At 44.3% G+C, this 14,438-nt stretch overlaps 2 long non-coding RNA genes across 2 annotated transcripts; one reads left to right on the forward strand and one right to left on the reverse strand.

Annotated features, from left to right (window-relative positions):
* Positions 1-1,172: 1,172 nt before the first annotated feature.
* Positions 1,173-1,831, reverse strand: LOC138680876 (uncharacterized). The gene is made up of 3 exons (XR_011321819.1): positions 1,738-1,831; positions 1,426-1,489; positions 1,173-1,228 (listed from the first exon to the last, which is right to left on the reverse strand). It is a non-coding gene; the product is annotated as an uncharacterized lncRNA (long non-coding RNA).
* A 3,754-nt stretch (positions 1,832-5,585) lies between these two features.
* On the forward strand, positions 5,586-6,273 carry LOC138680877 (uncharacterized). The gene is made up of 3 exons (XR_011321820.1): positions 5,586-5,679; positions 5,928-5,991; positions 6,189-6,273. It is a non-coding gene; the product is annotated as an uncharacterized lncRNA (long non-coding RNA).
* The last annotated feature ends 8,165 nt before the right edge of the window (positions 6,274-14,438 follow it).

Genomic DNA, 14,438 nt, shown 5'->3' on the forward strand with positions numbered 1-14,438 from the left:
AGTTCTCAATGGGATTAAGATCTGAGGAGTTTCCAGGCCATGGACCCAAAATCTCTATGTTTTGTTCCATGAGCCATTTAGTTATCACCTTTGCTTTATGGCAAGGTGCTCCATCATGCTGGAAAAGGCATTGTTGGGCGCCAAACTGCTCTTGGACAGTTGGGAGAAGTTGCTCTTGGAGGACATTCTGGTATTATTCTTTATTCATGGCTGTGTTTTTAGGCAAGACTGTGAGTGAGCCGATTCCCTTGGCTGAGAAGCAACCCCACACATGAATGGTTTCAGGATGCTTTACAGTTGGCATGAGACAAGACTGGTGGGAGCGCTCACCTCTTCTTCTCAGAATAAGCTGTTTTCCAGATGTCCCAAACAATCGAAAAGGGGATTCATCAGAGAAAATGACTTTGCCCCAGTCCTCAGCAGTCCACTCCCTGTACCTTTTGCAGAATATCAGTCGGTCCCTGATGTTTTTTCTGGAGAGAAGTGGCTTCTTTGCTGCCCTCCTTGAAACCAGGCCTTGCTCAAAGAGTCTCTGCCTCACAGTGCGTGCAGAAGCACTCACACCAGCCTGCTGCCATTCCTGAGGAAGCTCGGCACTGCTGGTAGTCCAATCCCGCAGCTGAAACAGTTTTAAGATACGGTCCTGGCGCTTGCTGGTCTTTCTTGGGCGCCCTGGAGCCTTTTTGACAACAATGGAAGCTCTCTCCTTGAAGTTCTTGATGCGATAGATTGTTGACTGAGGTGCAATCTTTGTAGCTGCGATACTCTTCCCTGTTAGGCCATTTTTGTGCAGTGCAATGATGGCTGCACGTGTTTCTTTAGAGATAACCATGGTTAACTGAAGAGAAACAATGATACCAAGCACCAGCCTCCTTTTACAGTGTCCAGTGATGTCATTCTTACTTAATCATGACTGATTGATCGCCAGCCCCGTCCTCATCAACACCCACACCTGTGTTAATGGATCAATCACTAAAACGATGTTAGCTGCTCCTTTTAAAGATAGAGATGGCGTGCACTCGGTCAGGGATGCGAGGTGCTGGTGTAATGGATCAAATGATCCTGAATACTAGTAAATATATTCACCGCACACTCTAATGATAACGTGTTGATTGCTTAAACATTTATTGTCAAGTAAACTTATATTGGGGAGCGAAACAGCAACATAGAACTTGGAAGCGATATATACAGACGTTTCGGCTCTACCAGAGCCTTACTCATTGTATCGCTGAAACAAAAATAAAAAACGTATATCACAAAACAAAATAATAATAATATGTTGACAATATATATTGAAACATTTCCGTGATCCTAGAAGTAAAAAAACAATGCCTCGTAAATGAACATATATGTACAAAATATACAATATAGACTAGCAAGTTCTGGTGTCCTAATGAGTACATCTATTTAGAAAGGGTATGTTACCTTTTCCACAGTAAAGAATGAGATGAGACGACTAGGGTAGAAATCCCACAGTGCCCAGATAAGACTGCAAAGAATAGCAACATAATTAATATAAAGGTTAAACTCTCTGTGTCATAGAGAAAGAGTAGGAAGATCGGATGGTACCTATGGCTGTGCTGCTGTTCATGTAATGTATGCAGGTGGTGGCACAGCAGATGTGTGGTAGTCTATGGAGGGATGGAAACACAGTAAGATATACGTGTAGGGACATAGAGGTATGGGGGTTTAGTATGGCGCTAGTAGTGCCCCGGCTTGTGTGCTGGCATGAGTTACCTGAAACGCTGGTAGGGGTAAGCGGCGCTCCCGCGCCTTGCTCTGTCAGCGGCGTGCCTGCAGAACCCATCTCCCTGTGTTATATGCGGCCAGGAGTGCCGAAAACCGGAAGTCCCAGACCGGAAGTGACGTGGCGCTGTGTGTCTGGATAACAGAGCGCAGATGTAAGGGAGCCTGTGTATACCCTGTAGTCAGGGTAACGAAAGTGAAACAGCAACGCTGAGACAGCGCTATGGTGTGGCCCCAGTGTGTATATATGAGTAACGGGATCTCTATGCATAGGTCACACAGCGCAAATCTGGGACGCAAGTGTGTACTAGGAACAGCAAAGGGAGGGGCAAGCATAAAGATGGCACTACAATGAGGCTCTGAAATAAGGCTATGACATGTTCCTATATATATGCTGTGTAATAAACTAACTAAGGACTACATATGAACAGAACAGGATAGCAGCTACATATATGGGCAAACCCATGTAAGGGAGTGACTCTGGATACATATCCTAGAGTAGATATAGTGGGAGTATTGATCCATATATATGGAGATGGCACTAATTATGCCGAGGACATAAAAGGTGTATATGATAAAAATAGAGGAATCAGGGATTATGAGGAGACAGAGACCAGAGGGTAGGGGAGGGAAGGTGAAGAAGGTTATTTAGGAAACTCACCCATCATGACAGTAGTTTAGCGGGTCTGTGAAGACAATAGGGTAAAGGTTATACGTAGTTTATAAGAGCCAATCTATTTCTCTATTAAGCCCTTTTGGGGCTAATGTATCCAGCTTATGTATCCAATATGTCTCTCTCATTTTAAGGAGTCTTACATGGTTACCACCCCTACGGGGGCAGGGGACGTGCTCTATTACCTGAAAGCGAAGTTGTGCTACAGAGTGACCGGAGTTAGAGAAATGTTCTGGTAGAGGGAGCCAATTCTTTTTGCAACGGATAGTAGATTTATGGCTCGCGATGCGATCTCTCACATGTTGGGTGGTCTCCCCCACATAGAGGAGACCACAAGGACATTTCACCAGGTATACCACAAAGTTTGAGTTGCATGTGTAGAAGCCTTTGATCGGAAAAGATTTGCCTGTCCTGGGGTGGGTTATGTTATCTGACTTGATGACGTTGGAGCAGGCCGCACAATTTAGACAGGGGAATGTCCCCTGCTGACGGGTTGCCAGTACCTTTTGTGTAGAAGTAGGTCTGGAACTCCCCATGTCCGCTCTTACCAACTTGTCCCGGATATTGGAGGGCCGTTTAGTACAAATTAAGGTTGGCGCTTTGAATGAGTCAATGTTAGGGTATGCCTTAGATAATAGTGGCCAGTGTTTCTTTATGATGGAGTACACCTTCGGCATTGAAGGATGAAAAGTATGCACAAAGGGAATGCGTTCTCTGGGGTACATAGGAGGTGGAGGAGATGGAGGAGCTAGGGCCCGAGTTATTTCATTGTCAAGCAATCTAGGTGGATAGTGTCTCCATTCAAATTTTTGGGCCACAGTATCTAGTCTTTCCTTGCGAATTTCAGGATTAGAGACGATGCGTGACACCCTGTTGAATTGTGAGCGTGGCAGACTATCTCTGGTGGTCCTAGGATGGCAACTAGAATAGTGCAAAAGGCTATTACTGTCGGTGGGTTTGCAATATAGGTCTGTGGAGAGGTTGCCTTCGGTGTCCTTTATCACCAATGTATCCAGAAATGGGACTTTCTCCGTACTGTGGTGTAATGTGAACTGTAACTCTGCATAGATAGAATTGAGCTGTGAAAAAAAGTCGAGCATAGAGTTGGGTGTACCCGTCCAGATAAAAAAGATATCATCGATGTAGCGATGATATCCCAGGGCAAACCGTGAGAAGAGATCATTAGGGAATACATGATTGATCTCAAAGAAATTCATGTAAGCATTTGCATACGCTGGCGCTACGTGCGGTGAATATATTTACTAGTATTCAGGATCATTTGATCCATTACACCAGCACCTCGCATCCCTGACCGAGTGACCGTTAACGTAGCGCCAGCGTATGCAAACGCTTACATGAATTTCTTTGAGATCAATCATGTATTCCCTAATGATCTCTTCTCACGGTTTGCCCTGGGATATCATCGCTACATCGATGATATCTTTTTTATCTGGACGGGTACACCCAACTCTATGCTCGACTTTTTTTTACAGCTCAATTCTACCTATGCGGAGTTACAGTTCACATTACACCACAGTACGGAGAAAGTCCCATTTCTGGATACATTGGTGATAAAGGACACCGAAGGCAACCTCTCCACAGACCTATATTGCAAACCCACCGACAGTAATAGCCTTTTGCACTATTCTAGTTGCCATCCTAGGACCACCAGAGATAGTCTGCCACGCTCACAATTCAACAGGGTGTCACGCATCGTCTCTAATCCTGAAATTCGCAAGGAAAGACTAGATACTGTGGCCCAAAAATTTGAACGGAGACACTATCCACCTAGATTGCTTGACAATGAAATGACTCGGGCCCTAGCTCCTCCATCTCCTCCACCTCCTATGTACCCCAGAGAACGCATTCCCTTTGTGCATACTTTTCATCCTTCAATGCCGAAGGTGTACTCCATCATAAAGAAACACTGGCCACTATTATCTAAGGCATACCCTAACATTGACTCATTCAAAGCGCCAACCTTAATTTGTACTAAACGGCCCTCCAATATCCGGGACAAGTTGGTAAGAGCGGACATGGGGAGTTCCAGACCTACTTCTACACAAAAGGTACTGGCAACCCGTCGGCAGGGGACATTCCCCTGTCTAAATTGTGCGGCCTGCTCCAACGTCATCAAGTCAGATAACATAACCCACCCCAGGACAGGCAAATCTTTTCCGATCAAAGGCTTCTACACATGCAACTCAAACTTTGTGGTATACCTGGTGAAATGTCCTTGTGGTCTCCTCTATGTGGGGGAGACCACCCAACATGTGAGAGATCGCATCGCGAGCCATAAATCTACTATCCGTTGCAAAAAGAATTGGCTCCCTCTACCAGAACATTTCTCTAACTCCGGTCACTCTGTAGCACAACTTCGCTTTCAGGTAATAGAGCACGTCCCCCGCCCCCGTAGGGGTGGTAACCATGTAAGACTCCTTAAAATGAGAGAGACATATTGGATACATAAGCTGGATACATTAGCCCCAAAAGGGCTTAATAGAGAAATAGATTGGCTTTTATAAACTACGTATAACCTTTACCCTATTGTCTTCACAGACCCGCTAAACTACTGTCATGATGGGTGAGTTTCCTAAATAACCTTCTTCACCTTCCCTCCCCTACCCTCTGGTCTCTGTCTCCTCATAATCCCTGATTCCTCTATTTTTATTTTTATCATATACACCTTTTATGTCCTAGGCATAATTAGTGCCATCTCCATATATATGGATCAATACTCCCACTATATCTACTCTAGGATATGTATCCAGTGTCACTCCCTTACATGGGTTTGCCCATATATGTAGCTGCTATCCTGTTCTGTTCATATGTAGTCCTTAGTTAGTTTATTACACAGCATATATATAGGAACATGTCATAGCCTTATTTCAGAGCCTCATTGTAGTGCCATCTTTATGCTTGCCCCTCCCTTTGCTGTTCCTAGTACACACTTGCGTCCCAGATTTGTGCTGTGTGACCTATGCATAGAGGTCCCGTTACTCATATATACACACTGGGGCCACACCATAGCGCTGTCTCAGCGTTGCTGTTTCACTTTCGTTACCCTGACTACAGGGTATACACAGGCTCCCTTACATCTGCGCTCTGTTATCCAGACACACAGCGCCACGTCACTTCCGGTCTGGGACTTCCGGTTTTCGGCACTCCTGGCCGCATATAACACAGGGAGATGGGTTCTGCAGGCACGCCGCTGACAGAGCAAGGCGCGGGAGCGCCGCTTACCCCTACCAGCGTTTCAGGTAACTCATGCCAGCACACAAGCCGGGGCACTACTAGCGCCATACTAAACCCCCATACCTCTATGTCCCTACACGTATATCTTACTGTGTTTCCATCCCTCCATAGACTACCACACATCTGCTGTGCCACCACCTGCATACATTACATGAACAGCAGCACAGCCATAGGTACCATCCGATCTTCCTACTCTTTCTCTATGACACAGAGAGTTTAACCTTTATATTAATTATGTTGCTATTCTTTGCAGTCTTATCTGGGCACTGTGGGATTTCTACCCTAGTCGTCTCATCTCATTCTTTACTGTGGAAAAGGTAACATACCCTTTCTAAATAGATGTACTCATTAGGACACCAGAACTTGCTAGTCTATATTGTATATTTTGTACATATATGTTCATTTACGAGGCATTGTTTTTTTACTTCTAGGATCACGGAAATGTTTCAATATATATTGTCAACATATTATTATTATTTTGTTTTGTGATATACGTTTTTTATTTTTGTTTCAGCGATACAATGAGTAAGGCTCTGGTAGAGCCGAAACGTCTGTATATATCGCTTCCAAGTTCTATGTTGCTGTTTCGCTCCCCAATATAAGTTTACTTGACAATAAATGTTTAAGCAATCAACACGTTATCATTAGTGTGCGCGGTGAATATATTTACTAGCTTCTCCTTTTAAGGCAGGACTACAATGATGTTGAAATGTGTTTTGGGGGTTAAAGTTATTTTTCTGGGCAAATATTGACTTTGCAAGTACAGTAATTGCTGTTAAGCTGATCACTCTGACATTCAGAGTAAATATATTTACTAGCTGCTCCTTTTAAGGCAGGACTGCAATGATGTTGAAATGTGTTTTGGGGGTTAAAGTTATTTTTCTGGGCAAATATTGACTTTGCAAGTACAGTAATTGCTGTTAAGCTGATCACTCTGACATTCAGGAGTATATGCAAATTGCAATTAGAAAAAATGAAGCAGTAGACTTTGGAAAAATTAATATTTGTCTCATTCTCAAAATTTTTGTCCATGACTGTACATCTCTGTAAATCTCTCGTGGTGCTGTCATGGGAGTCTGAATAAAGCATTAAGCTACTTACCGGTAGCAGCATTTTTCGGAGGCCCATGACAGCACCCTTAGTTCCCTCCCTTTTCACGTGGGGGTTGCACTTCCTAAAATGTATATATATATATAATGAGATATAGAGATCTCACGTGTGGTATCTAGTTACAATGCAATAGGATATTTTTGTATATAAACTGTATATAATGTATATTTGTGTGCCACTAACCGCGGTAGTCCTCTCAGGCTCTGAAATGCAACTGATGCATGGGAGAGGTGCCGCCCTTTTGGTGTCTGTAGGTTTCCTGTTCCTGAAGGGCGGATCCCCTCTCTCGTGGTGCTGTCATGGGCCTCCGAAAAATGCCACTACCGGTAAGTAGCTTAATGCTTTCCCTTTTTTTACTTAAAAATGACAAACACAGTTATATTTGTCTAAGGCTTAATTCCAATGAATTCCTGTAATAAAACAAAAATAAAAAAGCAACCATATCCCTCACCTGTACGAAGTACTTTCCCATGCCATAATCCATTTCTGGGGTTCAATACACTGCTCAAAAAAATAAAGGGAACACTAAAATCCCACATCCTAGATATCACTGAATGAAATATTCCAGTTGTAAATCTTTATTCATTACATAGTGGAATGTGTTGAGAACAATAAAACCTAAAAATTATCATCGTAAATCACAACTAATATCCCACGGAGGTCTGGAGTTGGAATGATGCTCAAAATCAAAATGAAGGTACTTGCTGATCCAACTTCAGTGGAAATGCCTCAAGACAAGGAAATGATGCTCAGTAGTGTGTGTGGCCTCTGCATTTTCCTGATGAGGTGGCGGATGGTCTCCTGAGGGACCTCCCAGACCTGGATTAAAGCATCCGCCAACTCTTGGACAGTCTGGTGCAACGTGACGGTGGATGGTGCAAGACATGTGTTCAATTGGATTCCGGTCTGGGGAACGGGTGGAACAGTCCATAGCTTCAATGCCTTCATCTTGCAGGAACTGCTGACAATCCAGCCACATGAGGTCTGGCATTGTACTGCATTAGGAGGGACCCAGGGCCAACCGCACCAGCATTTGGTCTCACAAGGGGTGTGATGATCTCATCTCGGTACCTAATGGCAGTCAGGTTACCTCTGGCAAGAACATGGAGGGCTGTGCGGCCACCCCACACCATTATTGACCCACTGCCAAACCGGTCATGCTGAAGGATGTTGGAGGTCGCTCTCCACAGCATCTCCAGACTGTCAAGTCTGTCACATGTGCTCAGTGTGAACCTGCTTTCATCTGTGAAGAGCACAGGGCGCCAGTGGCGAATTTGCCAATCCTGGTGTTCTGTGTCAAATGCGAAGCGTACTGCACGGTGTTGGGCTGTGAGCACAACCCCCATCTGTAGATGTCGGGCACTCAGACATCCTCATAGAGTCGGTTTCTAACTGTTTGTGCAGACACATGCACATTTGTGGCCTGCTGGAGGTCATTTTGCAGAGCTCTAGCAGTGCTCCTGTTAGGCTGAGGTAGCAGTCCTGCTGCTGGGTTGTTGCCTTCCTACGGCCCCCTCCTCATTTCCTGGTGTACTGGCCTGTCTCCTGGTAGCGCCTCCAGCCTCTGGACTCTACGCTGACAGACACAGCAAATCTTGCCACAGCTCGTATTGATGTGCCATCCTGGATGAGCTGCACTACCTGAGCCACTTGTGTGGGTTGTAGAGTCCGTATCATGCTACCACTAGTGTGAAAGCACAACCAACATTCAAAAGTGACCAAAACATCAGCCAGAAAGCATTGGTACTGAGATGTGGCCTGTGGTTCCCACCTGCAGAACCACTCCTTTATTGAGGGTGTCTTGATAATTACCAATAATTTCCATCTGTTGTCTATTCCATTTGCACAACAGCATGTGGAATTTATTGTCAAACTGTTGCTTCCTAAGTGGACAGTTTGATTTCACAAAAGTTTGATTTACTTGAAGTTATATTCTGTTGTTTAAGTGTTACATTTATTTTTTTGAGCAGTGTATATGTCCCCATCAATCCTGTTACTGTATTTCCAAATTTGAGATGTTAGAAAACATTTTTTCCCCTTATATTCTATATATAGTGTATATGTCATCAGAGCAGCTAATTTCTCCAAATATGAGCTAAGAGGAAAAACAAACTAAGACATCAAGCATACAGAGACAACATATACTGGACTATTGATTTATGCACAGTTTATTGAAAGTTTAGATATGCTTTAGCAAGTACTTACCTTCTTTAATCCTGCTTTCCTGTTAACTTCAGAAATTCTGAGATGAATGTAGTCTTTCCTTCCCTGTGTTTGTTTTTTTTCCCCTTATCTGTAGAGGAGGAGCTTCACTACTTATCATGAACATAAACTGCAGCACAGATTCATCTCGGCTAAAAGTCTAGACCTTAGATCAGGAGTAGGACAGACATTTATATGACATTTCATAACTTTCCCAAATTCTTATGAAAAAAAATATTCCCCACAACTGCAATGAACTACTGTACCCAATTTATTATATATTTTAGGAGTCCGAGTCGGTCCATTTTATACTAACTCCAACTCCACCAAAATGATCTCGACTCCACAGCCCTGGTTTTTTTCAAATAATCCATGGGAATTTGCAAAGTGGTGTGCTAGAGCTATTTTGTTCCAAGGTCACCCAATGCTTAGAAGATCTATGATCCTATCAATCAAGCAGACGTATCCAAAGGGCTGCTCTGTGATACAATTTAAAGTTAGGGAGCCCAGCTTCTACATTTTTGTGTCTATGGAAGTTGCTAAGGCCAATCCGTTTGAAGTCTAGAAAAGAAGGAGAGGGGGGTAAAATGGGGACTGTCTGAAATAAGTACAGAAAATGAGGTGGAATGTCCATTTTAGAGGGACTCTGTCAGCTTAAATTGGCGGGATATTAAAATGATTTCTTACCGGTCAGATGGGCGGCGTATCCTCTTTATATCTCCACCCCGTCCGTTCCTGTTTTTCACATTATTTTCGAGAATAAGAGTATGCGTGCACCATAGTTGGCGTGTGCGCCATGCAGTCTTCGGTGACGCACGCGCAATATGCTTTGCCCTACTGCGAGCAAAGCCGAAAAGCATTACTGCGCATGCGCCCGCGCACTATGTCCCGGAACACAGCAAAATACTTCCGGGACATAGTGCGTTCCGGGACATTAGCTCTCTTTGATTAGCAGCAAATCAAATAGCAAAAACATTTACAAAGCTGGTGAATTTGAAATTTGAAAGATTCTTTCAATAATCACTTTGATAGCAATGGGTACAATCAAGCTCACACCAACAGATATTCTGTAATATCAAGGTAGTATTCTGAGAAAAAGTGGGGTTTGAGGGTGGACAGATTGGACAAGGTAAAAGGTACTGTGGGATGATCTTAAACTCGCCCTCTACCCTCCAAGGGCAAGATATGATAGCGATGACCTGCCACAAAACTGATAAAGTAATATACAGGGGAACATAAAAACTTGTTTTCCTATATTTTTTCAAACCATTCCTCTAAGGTTGGAGGATTTCCATTTATATTGAATATTTACAAAATGGGGAAGTTTCTGGAAACAGAGAGTTATGCGTATGATAAGCTGCATATATGGCATATGAAGGGACAGAGGAGGACAGGCACTGACTTTTCGTTAGTGTGCAATGAACATTGACTTTCTTCTTCCTCATAGAATAAAAATATTTAAGTTGGTTATATGTGGACTCTAAATGCGTTGTGTGGGTCTGTTCTGGGAAAGGGGCAGTAAAGTGGAACTAGAAGTTGACATATGAGATGCGCAGAAGACATTGGAGGGATCCCCTGAGGAATCGGTTATATGATCTGGTTGGAGGAAAGGCAAGGTTGTCAGTAATTGGGATCTAAAGGCCTTTGGTGACTAGAAGAGTATTTACACGTCGGGAAGATTCCAAGTTGGAGGGGTTTGTTTAAAACTGGAGGAGATCTGTGAACAAAGAGGAAAGAATGGATACCAAGTCCAAGGGAGGATTTAGGGTATGTGCACACGTCAGGATTTCTTGCAGAAATTTTCCTGACAAAAAACGGACATTTCTGCCAGAAATCCGCATGCATCTTTTTTGCAGTTTTTGACGCGTTTTTTGTGCGTTTTTTGTGCGTTTTTTCCCAAATGCATAGAATTGCGGAAAAAACACAGAAAATCCGCAAAAATAATGTACATGCTAATTTTTTTTACCGCAATGTGTTTTTTTCGCGGAAAAAAACGCATCCATGTGCACAAAAAATGATAGAATGCATAATGTATGTGTTTTTAATGAGTTTTTATACCGTTTTTAGCACGAAAAAAACGTGAATAAACCTGAACGTGTGCACATAGCCTGAAAGGGTACAAGGGCAAACTTATTGAACTAGACAGGCCCAAGTTTTGTCTGATTATAGTGGAAGAAGTCAAGGATTCGACTATCAGGCAACAATCTGGCACTAGGAAGAGCAGAAGATTGCATCTGGAGTGGTGCTTTAATACAGTTTCACGCTCCAAAGCAGGCAACTGAGACATCAAGAAAGGGATAAATAATAGTGGGTTTGTTAGGTAGAATAGAAGTTGAATATTTGTATTCTATGCTTTGGCTAGTGAAGCCCTGGATGTCTGCGTTGTGCTGGCTAAAGGCCATTAATTGTTCCATGAGAATGTAAAAAAGTGGGTATAAAGGGCATCCTTATCACATGCCATTATGTACGGAGAAAGAAGAGGTATGGGCGCTATTCATTTTTTTTAATTGCATCTATAGGGTTTGGTATAGCACTAATAGTGTTGTATTGAAAGTTAAAACAAGGCCAATCTTCTGTAGAGTATATTGAAGTGCTGGTCAATCTATTCTGTCAAATGCTTTTTCAGCATCAAATGCCCTTAGCACTTCTCTGAGCATATCTATTTCAGTATTCATTCGCAATGCTCTTCCAACCCACAGATGAAGAGATCAGCGACAGTCCCACTGTCCCCAGTGATATATATATATGCCCCCCAGCGATCTATATACCCCCAGTCCTTCCCAGTATATGCCCCCAGCCTAGTCCCCAGTGATGTATATACCCCCTAGCCCTTCCCTAGTTATATGCCCTCCAGCCTTTCCCAGTAATGTATATGCTCCCAGCCCTCCCCAGTGATGTATATGACCCCAGTCTCCCCAGTGATGTAGAGTATGAGCTTCCCAGCCCTCCACACTGAACAGCTGAACAGTGCGTGGGCATGCATTGAAGGATTCCTTCCCCAGTCTGGTGAGTGCCAGCGTGAGGACATACTTTGTGGGCGGAGTTAGCACGTAATGCGCTCCCGTCCCACAGATGGAGAACAGTGGCAGTTCCACTGTCCCCAGTGATGTCTATGCCCCCAGCCCTCCCTAGTGATGTCTATGCTTCCAATTATGTATATGCCTCCCAGCCCTCCCCAGTGATGTCTATGCCCCCAGCCCTGCACAGTGATGTCTATACTTCCCAGCCCTCCCAAGTGTTGTCTATGCCCCTCAGCCCTCCCCAGTGATGTCTATGCTCCCAGTGATCTATATGCGCCTAGTCCTCTCCAGTGATGTACTGTATATGGCCTCCACCCTCTCTTAGTCATGTATATTCCTCCCAGCCTTCCCTGGTGATGTATATTCCTCCCAGCCCTCCCAATAATGTACATGCCTCCCAGCTCTCCCCAGTGATATCTATGCCTCCCAGCCCTCCTCAGTGATGTATATGCCTGTAAGCCCTCCCCAGTGATGTATATTACTCCCAGCAATGGCTATGCCCCCAAGCACTCCTCAATGATATATATATATATACAGCATCTCCTGTGATGTATATACTTCAGTCCCAGTGTCTCCTGTGTTGTATGTATAGCAGTCACAGTATCACCTATGTCATGTATATGTAAGAAGGGGGGAGCCAGGGAGGTAGTCATGGCCGATAGCAATCCTTGGATCACTCCCTGGTTCCTTCCCAGTAAAAGTTCACATTTGTCTGCTGCGTTACCTCTGTGCTGACTCTCCACGCCATCTTGGCTTGGCCTGTACGGGGATGTATTCCTCACAGACGGTTCCGCAATAAAGGAGACACAATCCGGCTTAAATTCAATAACAACTTGTTTACTCAGCACAGTCCGTTTAAGTACAGGCACTTTGGGTATCACATTCAGTACCTTCTCTTCTGTCCCGGTTCTGTCCTTTCCTTCTCTATGGTCAACCCCGAGCAGCGTCGGACTGGAGCACCTTGGGCCCACCAGAGAAAATCATTCTTGGGGCCCACTATGTAGCTACATAGAAATAGATACAAGACCACCAATTGTGCGGTAAAAAGCGCTAATATCAGGGTATAATATAAGGTAGTTCACGTCTTAATAATGTAGCAAGGGTTGGGGTAGCCCCCTCACAGAATATAATGTAGCCCCCTCATAAAATATAATGCAGTCTCCTCTCATAGAATATAATGCAGCACCCCACAAAATATAATGCAACCCTCTCAGGTATGACGCAGTCCCCACCATAGAATATAATGTAGCACCCCATAGGGTATAATGCAGCCCCCCCCCATATAGTGTAATGCCACTCACCACAGAATATAATGTAGTCCCCTGAGAGAATGCAGTTCCACCACAGAATATAATGCAGCCCCCCCATAGAGTATACTGTAGCCCCCATAATATTATGTAGTCCCCTGAGAGAATAATGCAGCCCCACCACAGAATATAATGCACCCCCCATAGAGTATACTGTAACCCCTCATATAGTATGATGTAGCCCCCCATAATATAATGTAGTACCTTGAGTATAATGCAGTCCCCCCACAGAATATAATGTAACCCCCCAGGGCGGTATTTAGAGTTTCTGCTGCCCTAGGCACTTTTAGCGCTGCCTCCTCTTTTGGTGAGTATGACACTATCGGCAGTGACTTTGGCAAGAATCGCTGATGTGAAAGTCGCCTTTTGCAGCAGATCCGTCAGTTTTTCTGCATCTGCCGTGTATCGGATCACTTACGGCAACACTGCGTTCGGCCTCATTCATTCCCTATGGGATTTGTGGTACCATACCTCCCAACTTTTGAAGGGAAGGAGGTATTAAGTTTGTGGCGTGCGTAGTGCGCCGTGGCAAATTTTAGGCCACGCCTCTGACCACACCCATTTCACAACTAGTCACACCCATGTCCACGTCCCAACCACACCCATTTAGCACTGCTGATCACACTGTTTTATATACAATAATTAAAACCAAAAAAAATGGCCACACATGCTGCTCCATACTGTATAATGACCGCACATGATGCTCCATACTGTATAATGACCGCACATGATGCTCCATACTGTATAATGACCGCACATGATGCTCAATACTGTATAATGGCCCCCCTCCTGTATGCATGGTTCATCTCCCTCCTATCCCATATACATAGCTCATATTACCCCCTCCTGTATGCATGACTCATATCTCCCCATGTATGCATGGCTCATATTCCCCCCCCCCTATGCATGGCTCATATCCCCCCCCTGTATGCATGGCCTATATTCCCCCCTGTATGACTCATAGTCCGCCCTGTATGGCTCATATTCCCCCCTGCATGGCTCATATTGCCCCCCTGCATGGCTCATATTCCCCCCTGCATGGCTCATAGTCCGCCCTGTATGGCTCATATTCCCCCCTGCATGGCTCATATTCCCCCCTGCATGGCTCATATTCCCCCCTGCATG

Source organism: Ranitomeya imitator, chromosome 5 (genome assembly GCF_032444005.1).
Source record: "Ranitomeya imitator isolate aRanImi1 chromosome 5, aRanImi1.pri, whole genome shotgun sequence".
Taxonomy (NCBI): domain Eukaryota; kingdom Metazoa; phylum Chordata; class Amphibia; order Anura; family Dendrobatidae; genus Ranitomeya; species Ranitomeya imitator.